General features: G+C 39.1%; 1 pseudogene; it reads left to right on the top strand.

Annotated features, from left to right (window-relative positions):
• The first annotated feature begins 363 nt into the window (after positions 1–363).
• Positions 364–12,176, top strand: LOC147826837 (transducin-like enhancer protein 7; annotated as a pseudogene).
• The last annotated feature ends 7,922 nt before the right edge of the window (positions 12,177–20,098 follow it).

The following is a 20,098-nucleotide window of genomic DNA, read 5'->3' as shown; positions in this document are numbered from 1 at the left end:
AGTCATTTCAGGCCCATTTGGTACTGGAATCCTGATTTTTAGCAGAATTTCTGGCCCATTGTAATTTTTATTAAATGCTTAATAGAAGAATAATTCATTTATTTTTATGGGTTCAGTTATAATAGCATTTCAACTATTCATTAATTCCTCTTCTTTCTGTTACTTAATTTTACACTTTTATAGAGTTCATATTGTCTACATGCCTATATCTCCTCTTTATTGAGAAATCCGTAATGTATTTTCTACTTCCCTAGGTGTCTTCCACCACCTGATACACACTCCCATGAGGCAGCTAAACTTTCTTCAGCCGTATTTTATGACCTCACACAATCATACATTAAGGATCTGGAATAAACTCCCAGGATGATAGAATTATTACATTGGATGTTCTATGCCACCCGGGAGTTGGTGGTTTTCACAAAAAGGGTCAAGAGATGGAGGGGTAAGCAGAGGGAAAGGGGATAAAAACAGAAAATAAAATGTGTTATGTGCATGTGCCAACTCCACCCAAGGAAGGCAAACATTATGTATTGCAAACATATAAAAAATGGAATGGGATTAAGAGAAGGATGGAGAGAGGGAGGGAAGAAAAAGGGGCTGAAAGGGCCATTAAGATGAGGTATGTATGTGCCCCAGCTGCCCACAGGAAGGAAAACATTATATAGAAGCAAAGATGTACTAATAAAAGATTTTCCAGAACACAAATATCTGCATTTGAGGCTAAAGAGAAATATTAAGCAGTGAGCTTAATTCTTCAAAGTGAAGAAAATCTGTCATATATCATGTCTACAACTCTTTCCCGAGTTGTCTGTTTCTCTCCCTCTAGTTGCAAATATTCCTTGTAATTAGTATTAATGCTGGAAATCCCCCTATATCTTCTCTTCATGATTAGAGGCTAATCAGAAAATGTGCTCTCCATATTGTTTTCCTTTTTCTCTTGGTACTGGGGATCAAACTCAGGACCTTGCACTTGTCAGGTACGTGTGCTGCCTCTGAGGTACATCCCAGGCCCTCCATAGAATTTTAAGTGTTAACTTTTTCAAGAATATTTTGAATGCTTCCCTTTTAAGAAATTTGTATACCTGCAATTTCAAAGAGTCTCTCCATGTCCTTATATAAGTCTAAAGATTCATCACTTGGAAGAAACACTCAGTTCAGTCTAAAGTTATATTAGTGTGTATTATTCTCCATGTAAATTATCAGAACTTAAAACACTAATTTATTTTAAGGAAACAAATATCTGATTATGGAGAACAATGACAATATAGGATGTCATGTACTATATTTAAATATAATGTGAGCCAATTTTACACCAATTCCTAGGCTAGACGTCCCTTCTTTCATCTATTACATCACAGCCATGTAAAGTACTTCCAAGGAAATGTTGACTTTCTTGCATGCATATCATGTCAACTCAGTGTTGCACTTCTGCTTCTCTCACTAAATTGTGATCTGCCTGAAAGAATTACCACTGATGTGTTTTTAATTCAGTCACACTGCACAGAGTCTGATACTTGAATTTTTATGAAAGTTTAATAGAACAAAACTGAATGCATCAAATTTTTTTTCTAAACATATCACATATTGTTCAAAAGACTGTGTTGATTTCAATATTTGTGTGTGTGTTTGTGTTTGTGTGTGCATGAGAAAGACAGAGACTGAGAAAGACAGAGACAGAGGCAGAGAGAGACAGAGACAGGCAGAGACAGAGAGACAGACTGAGGAGAGAGGGAGGAGGTTTGACTTAGGCTCTCCTCACTGCTTAGCCAATCTCCTCAGCTGGTTTGTTCAGGCAGCCACATTGTTTCTCACTGTTTGATCCCGGTGGATGGAATGACACAGGACCTAATGTATCTGTTCCACTTAGGGAATCAAGCTGTCCTGGCTAGGATGGTTCAAATGCTCCATTAACCTCCAGCCCTGCTTTGAGTCAAGTCCTAGTTGTAGACACAGCCACACGCTTGCCTCCTAATGCACCCCTTAACCACGGCCTGCACACACCCCAATTCTGCCAAACATTTGGTAGTTATGTGAGTGCTTAAAACATTCTATGGATTTATTAACTTAGCCATTATTAGATATTTTCTACTAGAGATATCTCATTTTATGGATAAAGCATACCAAGTACATTAAATTTTGTTTTAACTGATTGATTCGCATATGTAGAACCATCCCTGCATGCCTGGGATGAATCCCACTTTGTCGGGGTGTATGATCTTCTTGATGATCTTCTGCATTCTATTTGCCAGTATCTTATTAAGGATTTTGCATCTATGTTCATTAGTGAGATTGGCCTTTAATTCTCCTTTTGGGTTGGGTCTTTCTCTGCTTTGGGGATCAAAGTGATGCTTGCTTCCAGGAATGAATTTGGGAGTATTGCCTCACTTTCAATTTCATTGAAATTAACACTAGTGGTAGTAGTTCCTCTCTAAATGTCTTGTAGAATTCAGCAGTGAAGCCGTCAGGGCCTGGGCTTTCCTTAGTTGATAAATTTTTAATTATGTTTTCAATTTCATTGGTTGATATTGGGTTGTTTAGAATTTTTAAGTTTTCTTTGTTCAACTTAGGCAATTCATATATATCTAGGAATCTGTCCATCTCTTTTGTGTTGTCCATTTTATTGGTGTATAGGTTCTGGAAGTAGGTATTGATGATCCTCTGGATTTTTGCTGAGTCTGCTGTAATGTTACCCCGTTCATTCCTAATTGCATGGGTTTGGGCCTTTTCTTTTCTTTTTCTGATAAGGTTGGCTAAGGGTTTGTCAATTTTGTTGACTCTTTTGAAGAACCAACTCTTGACTTCATTGATTTTTTTGTATCATTCTCTTAGTCTCCATTGCATTTATTTCTTCTCTGATCTTTATAATTTCCTCCCTTGTATGAGCTTTGGGGTTGTCCTGCTCTTCTCTTTCTAGAAGCTTGAGGTTCAGCATCAGGTTGTTTAATTGGGCTCATTCTGTTTTCCTAATATGCATATACACTGCTATGAATTTCCCTCATAAGACTGCTTTTATTGTGTCCCACAGATTCCGATATGTTGTATTGTCATTGTCATTTAATTGAAGGAACTGTCTGATTTCTTCTTTAATTTCCTCGGTGACCCATTGGTTATTCAGAAGTTTGTTGTTCAATTTCCATGTGTTTATGAATTTTTTCCAGTTTCTTTTGCTACAGATCTCCAATTTTATCGCACTATGGTCTGATAATATACAGAGAATAACTTCAATTCCTTTGCACTTAATTAAACATGTTCTATGTGTGACTATGTGGTCTATTTTGGAAAATGACCCATGTGCAGCTGAGAAGAATGTGTATTCTGATTTTGTGGGGTGGAAGACTCTGTAAACATCTGTTAAGTTCATTTGTTCAAGATTTCAATTGAGTTCTAGTATTTCATTACTTATTTTTGTCTAGTTGATCTATCTATTTGTGACAGTGGGGTGTTGATGACCCCCACTACAATTGTATTAGTGCATATATGACTTTTCATGTCCATTAGTTTTTTTTTTATATAGTTGGGTGCACTAGTGTTTGGTGCATAAATATTTATGATTGTCATTTCTTCCTCTTGGGTTGTTCCCTTTACAAGGATGTAGTGTCCTTCTTTGTTTCTCTTAATCAGTGTTGTTCTGAAATATACTTGATCTGCAAAGAGGATAGCTACCCCTGCTTTTGTTAAGGTTCCTGTCACATGGAGTATTGTTTTCAACCTTTTAACTTTCAGTCTATGAGTTTCCTTTTGACTTTTATTCCAGATAAAGTTCCAGATAAAGCAGTGGTCAGGCAGAGGACCCCATGGGGTGCCTGGAAGGTTGGCACACTCTGTCATGGAAGGAAAGTCTCTGCTATTGCCATCAGTGGTTCAAGCCACCACGTGTACACATGTGGCACCGGCTACATCTGGGTATGGGATGAGAGTGCTCTGCAGGCCTGGGACAAGTTCCCTCAGGCCCAGATGGACCTTCAGCACCCATATGACTGTGTCCTCACCTGCAAGCTGTTCCCTGATGAGCAGAGCCTGATTACAGGGGGCTGGGCCCAGACCCTGACTCCCTGGGACTTGGTGCCCACGCCCCGGGTCTGAACGAACCTGGCTTCTACGAGGACCATATGCCATTCCCTGGCCATCTCCTCAGACGTCCAGATCTGCCTGGCTTGTTTCAAAGGATTTGTGGAGATCTGGGATTTGCAGAACCAAATTTTGATCAGGAAACATGAAGTCCCCACCTATGGGTCCTGCTGTGTTGACATCACAGGCAATAAGTTCAGACAGGAGGTGAAGACACCATCCTCTACTCCTGGAACCTGAGGAACTATCAAAGGCTGCACCAGTACAGCTTACAGAATGAGATCCTCAGCTTCACTCACGACCCCAGTGAGGTATGGCTCTTGGTGGCCATGAGAAACAGTAATATCATAATCCTACACACTCATCGGATGGAGAAGTTCAAGGTCACCATTGACAGATTCACCTTCTTCCACAACCTCAAGTACTACATCCTTGTAAAGGGAACAATCCAAGAGGAAGAGATGACAATCATAAATAATTATGCACCAAACACTAGTGCACCCAACTATATAAAACAAATCAAATGCACAGCACAAGCATTGGTGAGCAGCTAATGGGAGACAGTATCACATAGAAGGGGAGAAGAAGAGGGAGAGGAAGAGAGAAAAATGTGACTAAAGATGAAGAGAGTGAAGGGGATAAGGTGGGTCCTGGTCCCAGCAACTTGGTCTTTTGAAGGAACATTCTCTTTTGCTAAACAGTTCATTCCTGTGAGAACTATATTAATCTTTTCTCAAGATTTTACTCCATAACTCCCTTACCTCTCTATAGGCTGCACATCTTAAAGATTCTATCATCTCTTGTTACCCCTACATTGGGGAACCTGCTTCCAGGATGTGAGCCTCTCCATCACAGCATCTTATTATTCAGAAGTGTTTTCATATTAAAGATTCTCTGATTCATATTTTAACATATTTCATTGATGTATCAAGTGTAGTATTTGGTCCTTTAGGGTTAGACATTTATGTTCACACCTTCAAACTGCTAGGTTTAATTTAGCAGTAGGCAAAACCTACATTGAGGATTTAAAAATTAACTTATGCCAGAAATTGAATAACAAAACAAAATGAAAGACAATGGAACACTTAGACAAATTCATAATCCTGATTTTGTAGTCTTCAGTAGCATTAAAGTTTATCTCATACTTTAATAAAGGAGCCACAGATATGTACATATCTAGTGTTTCCCTAATGGTGGAAACATATGCCCTAAGTGTCCCAAAGGAAACTCTCTACTGTGGATCTCCAGGATACATTTGAAATGTAAAGGAATTATTGATCCACCATATGTGTGGGTAAGTTCATATTACAATAAGTGGAAAGAGATTCAGTTAGTACCATTTCCACTCTACAGCTAATTGAAAGAAAACATTAGTCTATAACTCTTACATTGCACTAGAGCATGAAGATGAATTTTGCCCTACATATAAACCCATCTAAATGGGCATCTTTTTGCAAAATACTCCTAAGCTGGCTTTGCATATATGTAAATAAAATTGTAATAAGAAAATTATCTCAAATAGTGGGTAGCACAGGCTAACAACTTATTGCAGAGCCTATTATTGCCAGAAAACTCCAATTGTCTTGCTAAATTTGTTTTAAATAACAACATTGTTTTGCACTATCTGTTGGGAGAACAGGGTAGAAAGGAGTGGCAGCCAATACCTCCTACTGTAGCTGGATAAATACATCTGTTGTGGTGGAAACTCTGCTGAAAGAAACCAATACCTTGGCTGCATTTGTCAACAATTTAAGTCCTTATTTTGGCTCCTTTAGGGTGTCTTTTCATTTGCTTCATTTATTCATGAATTTTCTTCATGAATTCATTCAGTTGCTTAGTTATTACCTTCACCCTAGACATTTAAATTGTCTGCTTTGTGGGCTGTGTCTCACTAGAGTGTTGCATGCTTGTATAGAGCCTTCTATTTCATGTCAGGTGGTCTCACTATGTTTATGATAAACATGAAAATAAGAGTATAAAGAATCATCCAACCAATATACCATCATCAATTTTAAATTCCACACTAGGACCAAATAGGTAAATTATAACAGTGATAGAAAGTTGCATCAATGCTAACATACTTGGAAAATCTTTTGAAAGTGAGAAACTGTCATTAATCTTAAGTGTCAATTTGACTTGGTTGAGAGCCACCTGTGTGATTAGTTAATCTCACTTCTATGTATCTGGCTGGGTCATGGAGGTCCATCCTTATAGTCCATATACGGTCCCTGGTTCCTTCCTCTCTGATGCTATTTCTCTGATATGTTTTCTGGCTTTGTTACAATCTTTCCATGATATTCCTTCTCTGGAACCAGCTGAGCAAGGAATGAATCCTCTGAATCTAAGAGCCAAATTAATCCTCTATTCTTTTAAATTGCGGGTGTCATGTATTTAGGGACTTTGCAGGAAACAGTGACTTGGAATGGAGCCATTTCTGTGACTCTGTCTGATCATAAGTTTTAGAATTGGTTTAATTGGAGGAGTTTTGAAAGTTTTGAAGATGGACACTAAGGAAGCCCTAGAATGCTGTACACAGAGCTTAATGGTGATTCTTTAAGAGTTCACAGGATCAGAATGCTACTGAGAATCTGGAGAATAAAGAGCAGGCTTGGGAGGTTTCACTGGGCATGAGGATAGTATGAGAAAGTAGACTAGAGGACATGCATATTGCACAATGTCATGTTCTTATAAGCTTGCCTTTTTGCTGGATAACACTTGGCAGCAGCTGTCACTATATATTGGTCAGACCTCATAGAGACACTCTGGAAAGGGGACTTCCAGAACTTCTTCAGAATGTGGGAATAATGGTGGTAGGGTATTAGTATTGAGGAGGAGTATTCTGAGAGTGATTAATGGCAATGTGTCATTTATTAGAGTGAATCTAAAAAGATTAATCCCCCCTTGCATGTTTTGAACATATGTTGGCTATAGCATAATTGGTTCATCTATCATGTCATGATGGATGTTTGGTAGCTCCCTAACATTTGTCTACAATGAATAAAATTACTGTAAACACTACTTTACCAGGTTTTCCTGTGGACAGGTGTTTCTATCTGTCTTGAGTGTGGAATCATTCACTTGAAACAGAATTCAGAGGTCAAAAGATAATGTTACACTTAATCATGTGAGGAACTGCCACACTTTCACAATGGCTGCAAATTTTCATTACTATGAGGAGGTGAGGGAAGTTTCAATTTCCACATGTTAGTATCTCCATAGAATCTATGCCTTCCTCAGGGTGTGGCGCGTTACCTCATTCTGGCTTTAACTTACACTTTCAGTTTGACAAGTCATGTGAAGTATCTTTCTATGGACTTACAGATATGTCTAAATCTTCCTTGGAAAATTATGTACTTAGATTCCATCTACTTTTAATTGAGATCTTTGATTTTATCATTGAATTATAACAGGTTCCATATAGCCTAATTTTCAGTTCCTTGTTCAATATGTATTTTCCCAATATTTTCACCCATTACATGGATAGTGTTTTCAGCTGTTTTAAATTTTTAGAATTCTTCAAATTAAAGTTAAATGTCCCTAAAATAAAATCTCCTATGTTAATCAGGTTTAAGTGTAGAGCTCACCAGTGCTATGAACATTCACATTGAAAAGTCTTCTCCAGAACTCTCTTCATCTTGCAAAATTGAAAGTCTCTATCCTTTAAGAACTTTCCCTCCCTGTCTTTGTGAAGCTTTTGTCAAGCACAACTGTACAGTGTTTTCTGTCTCTTTCAATTTGAATGTACTAGATTACTCATATGAATGGAATTGTACAATACTTGTTCTTTTTTCCTCCATTAATCTAGGTCAACATGCCTCATGTACTGTATTTCATATAATTTTAGGATATGTTAAAGTATAAAAATCAGGAACACTATATAAAAGTAATTAATGCTATTTCACCTTTTAAGGCTAAATATGTACAAGATATTTTCCAAACTGTGAGCTAAATTGACCAAGCTAATCTAATGCTTCTCTAATATTCTAAAATTGTGAACACTTAAGTCAATTGTACAGAAAAAATAAAACTATTGAACACAGTGATGATGGCATTATGAAGAGTTTACTTTATGCCCGAGGTGTGCTAAGAGGTGGTTTGTATCTGTTGATTTTTGGTCTCCAAGATCAACTCAGGAAGCAGGGAGCTAGGAAACCTCTTTTTTGTTGCAGAAATCAGAGAGTCTTGTTGGGGTCAGGCTGTTAGTGCGGCATTGTCTGGACCAGCAGTGTCAGCTCACTCTGTGTTCTACCCACACCCAGAACAACAGCTACACCTCAACTGCATCCACCACATAACATGTGTGAACCATGTGAATCACTGAAAACTTTACCTGGGTATGATCATTAATTTGATTAGTGAAAAATATTCATAACTGAGAACTCACACCACATATTATAATCTCAACTGCATTTTTAAGAGTGCAAATAATGTTTACTGTTTTATTTCATTATTTCAGACTCATTGGTGCCAGGTTTCATACATTTTTGTAATAATATGTGTAATTTTATCTCATTTATAATCTGTATCTTCTGCCTTATGACTATTCTTATTTGCAATGTTGAAGATCAACCTCAAGACCTTGTGTCTGCTATGCACGTACTCTAGTAAATCAGGCCTTAGAAGGAAAACTACTGTGCAGTTTGAGGAATGGCCTATGTATCAGTCCTTTGACAATGTCTATATTTCAGGTTTAACTTGTATCCCATCTTAAGTTCTCAAAACAAAGAGAACAGATGTGTGTTGTGGCATCCTTAAATACATTTCTAGGTTCTCTATCCATAGTCACACCTTATGGTTTTAAAATTTTTAAAAAATTATGTGAAAGTAAAACAAAATTTCATAACAAAATTATAAGAGAACAGTGGTTTATATACTTTGTATCATTATCTTCAAAGCAGTTACTCAAAGTACAAGACAAAGATTCTGTCTCACAAAAAGGAACAAACATAATAGCACGAAAGTTTCTTTTCAATGAACAAAGAGAAACTAGTAGTGTAAATGAAACAAATTAGCATAGATTTTAAAATATTTTTGAATCAGTAGAGTGGGTAATTTAGGGGATTATTTGAACTTCTTCCTACGTCCGATGTATCTATCTTTTATTTTGCTCCTTATTTGTCTACACATATTTTATTATCTCAGGCTGTCTTTCTTCTTCTCCAGCTAGTGAATGAAGAGCTACTTCTGTTTTGCAGATTACCAGCTTTGTTCTTTTGTTCATTAAAGGTCTAATTTTCCATACAGGAAGCCCTCACAATGTGAACTGCAGTTCTAAATGAAATATCTGGTGTTGTGTATTATCTGCTCTCATATGAGGAGAACAAGATGGACCTATACATGTTGCTGAGCATGGACTGTCACTGTGCTATGATGTGGTATGAAATCAATGATAAGGATGCATCCACACTGATTCTGTGCCTCCATACAGGAAGTTTTCCATACAGCAATGGAGTAGACACACAATGTGACAAAGTGCAGAGCTGGATGACCTGAGATCCTCTCCTGCTCACCACATGACCTAATTCTGTCACCCTGGAGTGTCCTCGAGCTCTCTGAGCCTCATATCTGTATATTTAGTTGAGATAATAAACACACAGGGCTGCTTTAGGGATTAAATAAGAAATTAAGATTTATAGGTGAAAACGTTTTATACAGTACAAACCAGAATGCCTGTGATATACACACATGGTGATTTTTCAACACTATTGGTAAATGTATGAGAATTACCAATCTCTCTTTTAAACAATACAGATACTCATTTAAAATCTAAATCTGAGTGTTAAATCCCTTCTGATTGGCAGGTCCATAAAGCCAGGGAATCCAAGCACATTATAGTACTTGGAATCTTTCTTTTTGCTCAAACATCCCCTGACTTGAAGGAAATAGTGTTAGTGGAAATTTTCAGGAAAAAATAGATGCAGTGTAACTAAGCCTGCAAGAAATCCACATGTCTTTGAGGGGCATTGATATATTTGGCCTGCAATTTGTACCCAAGAAAGAAAAGTTATCAGATAACATGGCATGACTATTGAATAAAATAGTCTTTCAGGCTTCACTAGGTTTATTACTGTTTATTACATAACATCACACACCAGCAGAAGGCCATGCATTCATTCCATGCTGACACTTCCAAGTATCCTCATGGTTGGTTGAGCACCCACAGTTACCAAATTCTGTCTCCCTCATTGCTGCAGTTTGAAGGCAGGATGGAAACCTGGAGCAGGTCTATGATGATCACAATACCATACATCACTCATATCGAGTGACAGTCAACTCTGTTTACAATTTGCCGCTGCTAGGTTACCACTGGTGAGGCTTCTGCCAAGTGAAAGAGCAGGACCCATGTTCCTGCATCACTGAGTCCTGCTGCTGGGAACTTCTGTGCTGCCTTGGATCAAACCTACTCTGTACTCCTCCTGTCCCTTCCCATCTCTGTATCTCTGTGAAGCAATCTTCTCCCTTTTTAACACTAAACCCTTCATACTATAAAGATGGCTACTGCTTTCCTTCATCCTTTTTTGTGCCAGCCTTTCCTTTCCAAATCTCATGTATATTCCTCTATGAATTCTACAAAAATTCTCCAGTTTTACATATTTCCATGGGATGATCTTTGCAATGTCCCTTTGAAAATGTGATGTCTCAATTTATAAAGGTGACTATAGCTATGGGCTTCCAGTGCAGGATACACTGGAATACTTTTATGCTTCCATATCAGAAACATAATTTCAACTCATATACATATTACAACTTATTTTCATGTGAGAGGTTTTCAAACTAGGCCAAACTAGGCCAATATAAGGTTTTACAATGTTGTAATTAAATGTAAAATCATATTACTAACTCTTGTCTGTGTTTCTAAATCTTTCTCCATATTTCCAAAAATTGAAATCATTAGAATAAAGTCAAATTGAAATAGAATCATAAAATGTTAGATATTAAAATGTTCATGTACCTGGTCTGTTTGAGAGACTTATAGCCTCTGTCTTGGTGAGCCACAGAGCCCTTTGCTGGACCCTAACTGCCCAGGAGCAGAGCAAGGCCGGCCCTGGTGACCTGCTCTTCCTGGTGGGGTCCATCCTATGCCTGGGGGAGGTGGACAGGAAAAATACCCATGACCTTTAGGCAGGCCCCTGAACAGTGCAGGTGTCCTCACTGTGGCAAATGACTTTTGGGTTTATTTGCCCCTGACTGGGAAAATAAACCTGGGCTTGAAGTATCTGGGAGAGCAGCCTTTCATGAACTCTGGGACTTTAGAGTGAGCATCTGCAGCTTTCCAGTCTCCTGTGTCCTTATCTGAGAAACAGGACAGGAATCCAGGACCAGGCACTGTGAATACATCACCAGGTGCTTTCTGGTCTACACTGAGAAACTGAAACTAGGAAGACCTTCTTTATGTAGCCCTTCTGTGCTTCTAACTAGTGCTGTCCTGAACCAGTCCAATTCACAAAACTGAGGCTGGCTTAAATTAAAAAGATATTAAAGGAGCGCAGGGTTTACTAGGATTATACACACAGGTACTGTGGAGGAAAGATGATGTGTGTTGTCCTGCTCAGCAGCTCTCCTGCAACCTGAGATTGTAAGGCCCACTGTAGGTTCCTGAGCCCACAGTCTGCTTCCCAGGGCAGGCAGCCTCCAGGTGGAGTGGGGCCACCACTTCTCCACTGGACCTGAGCCTGACATGGGCAGCCCAGGTGCTGCAGCCCATCGTGCCTATCTCCTCAGATGTGACCTCCATGAAAAGGGGTTGGAGAGATGGAGGGGGAGGAGTGAGGGAGGGGAAGGGGTGTGAAAAGCATTGTGCTGTGTTCTGTACACCCACCAACTCCCCACAATTAGAGGCATAGTTATGCACTGCAGACATAGAGTCATAGGAATTTTAGAAATATAAAAAGAATATAAATTCATTGTGCCCTCCCTGTAATGTAGAAAGCCAGTCATTGCCTTGCACATGACATTTTTAAAGTAATGCTATGAGGAATCAGTCTGGAAGGTCTCACTTTGGAAATCCCTGCCTAGTTTCCACAGGCTTCTGTAGAATAAGCAAAGGATTGGCCTAAGTGTAGCACAAGCTCCTGGATGATTTGCTAAATTGTTTAAGTTTTGCCTAAGTTTTGCATTGTTTAGACAAAACCTCAATCTATTCATGCATTAATTTAATTTCCAGGAAGCTTTGAGAAAATTTCTTCATTTTCCTTCCATCTCTGTCATTTTTTCTTGCCTCTTCTCACACATGCAGTCTGCATGCTCCTTATGAAAACCATCAGCTACAGCACAACTTGGTAGATGCAGGGAGGCATGCATCCTGCCCCAAGACCCTGTGCCCTGCTCTCACAGTGGCCCAGCTGAGGAGAATCTGTGCTCACTCAGGGCTGTGACAGTCAGAAGTAACTCAGTGAGCAAACTCACCAGCATCAAAAGACCTTTGTGTACAAGGAACAGAGACCTTTAAATGTCTCTGCTGTTTTTAGAGGGAGAATGTCACAGCAGGGACATAGTTTCTCCCCACTTCCCACTGAGAACATACAAAGTAGGGTACAGCATCCAGGACAGCACGGCTGGCAGCGTCCACCCACCTTGGTGCAGGGTAAAACATTGCCAACAGGAGGCCACTGCACAGGTCTGAAATGCAGGACAGAGGAGCCTGCAGCTGATGGGGAGGTCACAGAGACAGTTTAAATGAATTTCTGTGAGGTGGGGCCCTGGAGGAGCAGGTCTGGCCCTCATCTCAGGGTACTGGGACACAGGGTCAGCACAGCCAATAAGAAGGGGTGGGCTGGGACTCAGAGAGCTGCAGAGTCAGGTGGGCTTTGAGAGAAGCACCTGACCCCTGGACTCCAAGGCCACAAGGCTCTTATTCCTGAGGGCTTCACTGGACATTTCCCCCAGCAGCTCTTCCTGGAGAAAAATGTGAGAGCAAATGTGAAAGCTACTTAAACATGAAAAAATAAAAAATCCAAAGTGAATGCTTAGTACTGAAAACACCTAAATTTACTGAAAAACATTAACCTATGCATCCCAGAAGTGCCATACACTCCAGGCTGGCTCCAAACACAGCACAGTAAAAGCACTGAAAGTCAGGATGGAAATCCTTGGCCCTGTAAGAGGAAAATGATTCATCATCACACAGCACAGGGAGTGAAGCCCCAGAACAACATCTGACTTCTCACCAGAAGGAGAGGAGGCAGAGGTGGGGAAAGATGTTGTCAGTCCATTCAAAGTAAGAAGCCTCACATCTGGGGAAAGAGCATTTCTACAGTATAAACATGAAGGGCAAATACACACATCCACAGGCAAACAAAAGCTGACGAAGTTAATTGCTATCAAATCTTCCTTTCACGAAATCATAAAGGAAGTTATTTGGGGTGAAGGCAGGTGACTCCAGACAGGGATCTGAATTCACAAAATACAAATAAAAGAGGAAATGTCATAACTAATCCAAGACAGTACAATTGCACATTGCATTTTATTTATTCCCTAAGCTTGTTTAAAAAGCAATTACAATAAATAGGTTAATAGAAAAACTTTAAAAATTTACACTTCCCCTTGATTTTTCTTCCAGCTTCTGTAAAGAATATAACAAGGTTACACACGGTAATAATAAACAACATGGTGGTGGTTGTATAATAGAAGATATGATATGTGCACCTGAGAGTATAGCAAAGGGCAGGACTGATGGACCTGTAGGACTAAAGTTTCTATGTCTCTGGGGCTGAGTCAGAAAATAGTTCATGTGGAAAGTTTTTCTTAAGTTTGTTTTTCTTGTTTAGCCTGTGTTTATCCTGGGTTGCCTTTGAGATGTAGAATCAGCATTGCATTTCTAGAGAAAAAACCCATTTATGATGATTTATAATTCTTTTTGATATTGTTGCCTGAATTCTCTAATACTGTTGAGGACTTTTGAGTATATACTCCTGGGGAGTATTAATGTTATTTTCTTGTTATGTTGTAGTTGTTTTTTTTTAAGTTTTTGAGACAGGGTCTCACTATGAAGTTGGACCTGGCCTTCAAATCACTACATAGCCCACTCTGGCCTCAAAATTGCAGTGATCCTCCTGCCTCAGCTTCCCATGCTCTGGGACTGCAGGTGTGTGCCACCACACCAGCTTTTATGTTGTGTTTTTCTGGTTTGTGTATCTTAGTAACATTGACCTCATATAATTAACTGGGATGTGTTTCCTCTCCTATTTTCTGGATCAGATTTTGATTGTGCCAAATGGGCTTTAAAGCCTCTGTGAAGTCATGTACACTGCCACATCTGTGTCTATTGCTTGTCTGTCTGCTGTTATCAAAAACTGAATTCACACTGGTTCTTTCCATTGCAACTCAGCCGCAAGACTGATTCCAGTCTTTCCCATTTCCATATCTGTGAATCTCTGACCCACAGTGGGAGACTTGGCTCCTGTGATTTGCAGTGCTTGCTGCTCCCCCTTTCCCTATGAGCCCCCAGCCTCCTGAGCCCTGGCCACCTGCTGGAGCATCACCCTGACTCTGTCCACACTATCTTCAGCCCCCTCCTCACCCAGCTTCACCTCATAAATAGCAGTTTTCTATTTATTACAGTAATGTAAAAGTACTTTAAACACAATGACTTATTTCCCACAATATTACTACAAGTATTAATGTTAATAGCTGACTGAATTTTGTATATACCTGGTTATGTTGCCAGTCACAGTTTCATTCCTTCTTTTCTGGTCTTTATACTTCTTATTCCTTTTTATTGCCTTATTGCCTTGACAGGGATGCAGGGAAAGGAGACAGAAAGTGTTGTGTGTGTTTTCTGTCACTGAGGAATCTTTCATAATTTCACAATCAAGCATAGTGCTTCCTATAGGATTTCTGTAATTTTCTTATATAAGATACAGGAAATTCCTCAGTATTTCTTAATAGTTAAATGCTTTTAAAAACACTATGAATGTATATTTTTAAAATTTTCTCTATATGCACATTTATACATCTAAGTTCATAGTTTTTCTTTCTTACTATGTAAATGTAGGACAGTGCATGATTGATTTAAAACCTGAAACAGCCTTGCATTCTTGCATTCACTCAACTTGTTCATGCCATATCATCCTTTTATATATTCTGGAGTAGTTTGATATTTCTTCAGGATTCTCTACTTGTTGATCATGACAATGATTGGCTCATTATTTTCCTTCTTTGTGCTGTTTTTTTGCCAATTTTGTATCACTCTTAGGTGGTCATTAAGAAGAAAATTGGGAAGTAGTCCTCTTTCAGGTTCTCTAAAAGATTTTATTTTGAAATCACCATTCTTTTTTCCTTGAATGTTGATATAATTCTGCATATATATTACATGAACATTGAGTTTTCATTGTAGGAAGGTTTTACATTGAGATTCCATTTTTATAGACACTTGTCAGTTTAATTTTTATATTTGGATTTATCTCTGTAAAGTTGTTTACAGTGTCCTCATATTTACAAGATCTATAAGAACTATGATTTTTCACTTTGGTCTTTCTTTATATGATTTTTTAAAAAATTAACTTCAGCTCTATATTATTGCCTTCCTTTTATTTTCCTTGAATTTAACTTGTAGTTCTTCTAGCTTCTTGAGATAGCTGCTTATATTGTTGTTTCATTTTTCTTTTCTAATATATATATTTAATATTATAAATTTCCTCATTTTCAGCTCCTCCTGTACCAACTCCTGAACACTGGTCATCTCTGTCCTGCTGGAGGCTCTTCTCAGACCCCACAAAGCCCCATGCTGAACTAATCTTTGTTTCTGGCTTCCCCATACCCAATTCTTTGAAGCTTCATTTTCAGGCTGGGACTTTTCCTTGCTTTATGCACACACATATCTCACTTCCTGGGCACATTAGGTATAACATTTCTAGAGTGGAACCGTATCTGTCTTCTATCTACACTAAAGTCACTGGTCTGTTCTGAATCTGTCATTCACCCTCTCTTCCCACCTGGTCTGCATCACACTCCAGAGTTCTCCTCTAATCTGTCTATGAGGCTATTTAAAGAATTCCCTTTTTGATCCGGTCCCTTTCTAAGTTCCCTAAATCTTTCTGTTGATTCTCATCATTGACCTTTGACATGGTTCAATTCCGTGGCATGGTGTTCAATGCCTTCCATGTGGCAGCCAACCCTCTCACTCCCTTCTGTGCTACCCCTCCTCAGATGGCCAGATATTGCAGCCCCAGAAACCTCAAGGCACCTCCTGCTTCATTTCTCCAGTCATCCTCTCTAACACATCCTTCTGTCCAGACTGCTCACTTGTGTCAGTTACCTCTTCTTTGTAAATTCACCTGGTGTCTTCTTACCTATTTAATCTTCAGCCTCTTCCTCTTTATGCTTCACATTTTATCCTGTTCAGGAGTGATCAATTTTCTAATCTAAGAATCTTTTCCAACCATCCATTTCTCCCTAACTGTGCTAGTAACTGCATGGTCCACAATACTATCATCTGTGGTGTGGACACTCATGGCCATGCCACAACATTTCCTTCCTCATTTCCTTTAATATATTCCTTATTCTACAGCTGCAGTAATGTTTAAAAATGCAAATCTTCCCATTTCATTACTTGTTCTAAAAGTCTTCATGACTTTAAGGAACAAGGAGGTGAAAGAGTAAAATCTTTTTAAGCACTATGAGAAAGATGTGAATACTGAAAACAGTAAAATATTGAAGAAAGCAATTGTAGACAAAACAAATGAACAAAATGTCTGTGTCTTCCTGAATTGAAAGAATCAGAATTCCTAAAATTCTTATGTCAGTGCTTCTCAATCATCTGCAGATTCAATTCACTTCTTTTCAAAATTTCAATATTATTTCTCATGAAAAAAGTATTAATTTTTTATGTAATCATAAAAAATTGCAAGTATCCAAAGCAATCCTGAAGAATAATAACAGGGCTGGAATCATTGTAACACCTGACTTCAAAAAACAGCCCAAGAGTAGCATAAAATGTAGTTATATTCACTATTGAATTCTGGGGTTCCCTTGCAGGTTGTTGTTGACTGGTTGAGTCAGTTGCATTGGACAACAGAAGAACCCTGATATTTTCATTTCTTAAAGGTAAAATAAGGGAGAGAAGAAGCAAGAAAAAGAGTACTGTGAAGGAGTCTGGAAAAAGAAAATGTGTCCTGCATACAAGGTGGGCCACAGCAAGAGAAAGAAGAGAGTGGTCCTGAGGTCAATGGCTGCCATCTTTGACGCTGCTCTTCTGATGTCAGATCCAGCATCTTATGCAAGGCTTGGAAGCTCTTTATCACATGGGTCCCTGGTCACTGTGACAGGTCTCCTGGACTGACAGATTGTCTTAGTTACTTTGCTCACTGTTGAGACAGAATACCAGACACTCAAATTGAAAGGAGGAATAGTTTTTTATAGCTGACAGTTTGTAGTAGTTTCAGTTCATAGTTGGCTGGCTCCAAGGCAACATAGCATGGCAGAGGGGCATCACAGAGGAAAACAGTTCATGGGGGTCAGAGGTCAGCAAAGCAAAGTGCAGCAAGTGGTAAGTAGCAAGTGACAAGCAACCACAGCAGCCTTCTTCCAGTCACTTATATTCTATCTAGGGTATACACCCTTAGGGTGGGGAGCACTCCTTCTCCCAGAAGGCCTTCCCATAGTCCACTCCCAGAACTATGCTGAGCCAATCAACTCTGCCAAACTAATTAATAATCACCCTCCCTCAATCCCAGCATCACATGCCTAATCCCGCATGACACACTCTATAACCAGCCACCTCCCATAGCCCCACCAATGACTGTTTGAGGCTTTGGGTGGACATCTAGGTACAAGTCATAAGACAGTTCACACCCAGATGCCCAGCTCCTTTGCCATGTTATAATCTCCTGACTCACATTTACCCAAAATTGAAGAAAGAGAGTGATAGCCCAGAAATAAACCCTCATTCAAGATTAACTGAACTATCACAAAATACCATGACTACAGAAACAATCACAATATTGAAAACCTTTATATTCACAATTAGAAGAAGGAAACAGGATGCTTATCTGATACCACATACAAAGATCAAATTTAAAACTTCATTCCTTAAGACCTTGTTTTGTATAACTGTTAGAAGAGAATGAAGAGGCATTTCTCCCATCATTCAGCTGGGCAAGAACCTCTTGGATTTGACTCCTAGCCTCAGACAAAAAAAAAAAAAAGCAAAAATTCACATAAGAGTATACTAAACTAAACATTTTTTTCTGATAAAGGCAAAAAAGTAGAGAGTGAAGAAACAACTTGAATACTGAGAGAAAGTATTTGCAATCCATATACCGGTATGGGACTAATGTGGAAATATATAAGGAACTGAAGCAACTCAATGTGGAGAAAACAAATAATCCAGTCCAAGAAGACAGAGCAGCTACATAGTTCTCAGAAGATGTAAAGTGGCAAATAGATACACAAACGAACACCTCATCACTACGTCATTGGTAAATGTAAACTAAACCTGCAAAGAGCCATCACCTGACATCTAACAGATGTCTAAGATAGCTATTGTCACAAAGATGAAAGATGACAGTGTGGGTGAGGTGAAGAGTGAAATCGACCCTGGGCCACATTTGTAGGTTTGCACATTAACAATCCCATCATGCAAAACTGTGTGGAGGTCCCTCAAAACACTAACTACAGAGCTAACATATGATAGAAGAATCCCCTCCCTTGTATCTAAGGAGCAGAATCAGTCTACTGAAGGAATTACAGCTTTCTCTTTATGGGTGCATTTTTAACATAGCTAAGATAAAGAAACAACCTAGTTTTCCTCTTTGGGTATGGGGTAAAGAATGTGCCTTGCTGGTGATGCCAGCACCACACCCCCAGAGCTCACTGCATGGCTTGTGAGGTATCTGAATCCAGATTGCATAGGCACTAAGGGACCATAAAGGCCATAGGCACTAGCTCCAGAAGATAGAATAGAAGTGAACTGTAGAGAGAGGACCTCTCTGAGGTTCCTCCTCAATGAAAAATGAGGCCTACTGGGAAAGTGAAGAAAATCTTGGCAGTAAAGGTACACTGGACCACCGTGGCTGGTATGTTGGTGGGATCAACACTTCCCATAGAAACCCAAGCTCATTTCAGGGGAAGGCACAGATAGATCCTGCTGTAGAACTTTGCAGAGTTCAATCATGCAAGAGGTCAGGGAGGTCAACTTGGGCCTTGAAGCCAGAAATCATCCTGAATCTAAGTGAACTATAGCTGGTTTGCTGAGAGCAAGAGACATAGATCTGTGTACAGTGTCCAACATTGTCTACCAGGACAACAGAGACATACCCTGAAGGAGGCCCTTTTTTCCTATATATTTTTTCTCTTTCTCTCTCTCCCTTCTTGTTCTACATTTTTCTCCCTCTTTGTTCTTGTTCCTGTCCTATTTTGGATTGTTTTTTGCTCTCTTCCCTTCTCTCAACTGTCACCATGCTTATAGGAAGATCAATACAGTTTCAAGCTTCCCTATGGCTGTTACTTTATTCTGTTCTTGTCAATATTCCTTTGCTCTGTCTCTTCCTCTTGCCTTCAACAGTCTTCCAAAATGTGCACGATCTGCCTGTGTCCTCTAGCCTCACTTCTAACCTTTTCTTCTCCTTCTATCTCACTTTCCCTCTCTCCCTAGACTCTTCAAATTCCTTATCCCAAAGTGAAAATTTGCTATATTGAAGGGTTTATTTACTACAAACATATTTGGACTGATCCTCAATTTGATCCAGTTCACACAGTTAAAGGTTACAGATTAATTGCTACCACAAATTGTCATTTTCTAAGCTGAGTTTGATGTTATTGTCGATCCTGATTGTAGCATTGGGCTAAGGTGTCATGATTGATCTAATCAGTTGTCCTCTCTATTATACTGAAAATGAGATTGTCTGAGTCATTAGAGACACAAAGCCTAAAAAGACTGGCTATAACTGGAAGATACATTTGAGAAGAAATCACTGCATAAGGGCTCTAAGCACAAGTAATAAAGATACTCACAATAAGCAATATTGATCTATCAGCCCAGGAATTAAACAAAAAACACCACCAACATCAAAATTAGAAATGACAAGGCACT

The sequence above is a fragment of the Heterocephalus glaber genome, unplaced genomic scaffold, assembly GCF_053883595.1.
Source record: "Heterocephalus glaber isolate CG9 unplaced genomic scaffold, H.glaber_assembly_v1.0 deba00001461, whole genome shotgun sequence".
NCBI lineage: Eukaryota > Metazoa > Chordata > Mammalia > Rodentia > Bathyergidae > Heterocephalus > Heterocephalus glaber.
This window is presented reverse-complemented; position numbering and strand designations above follow the sequence as displayed.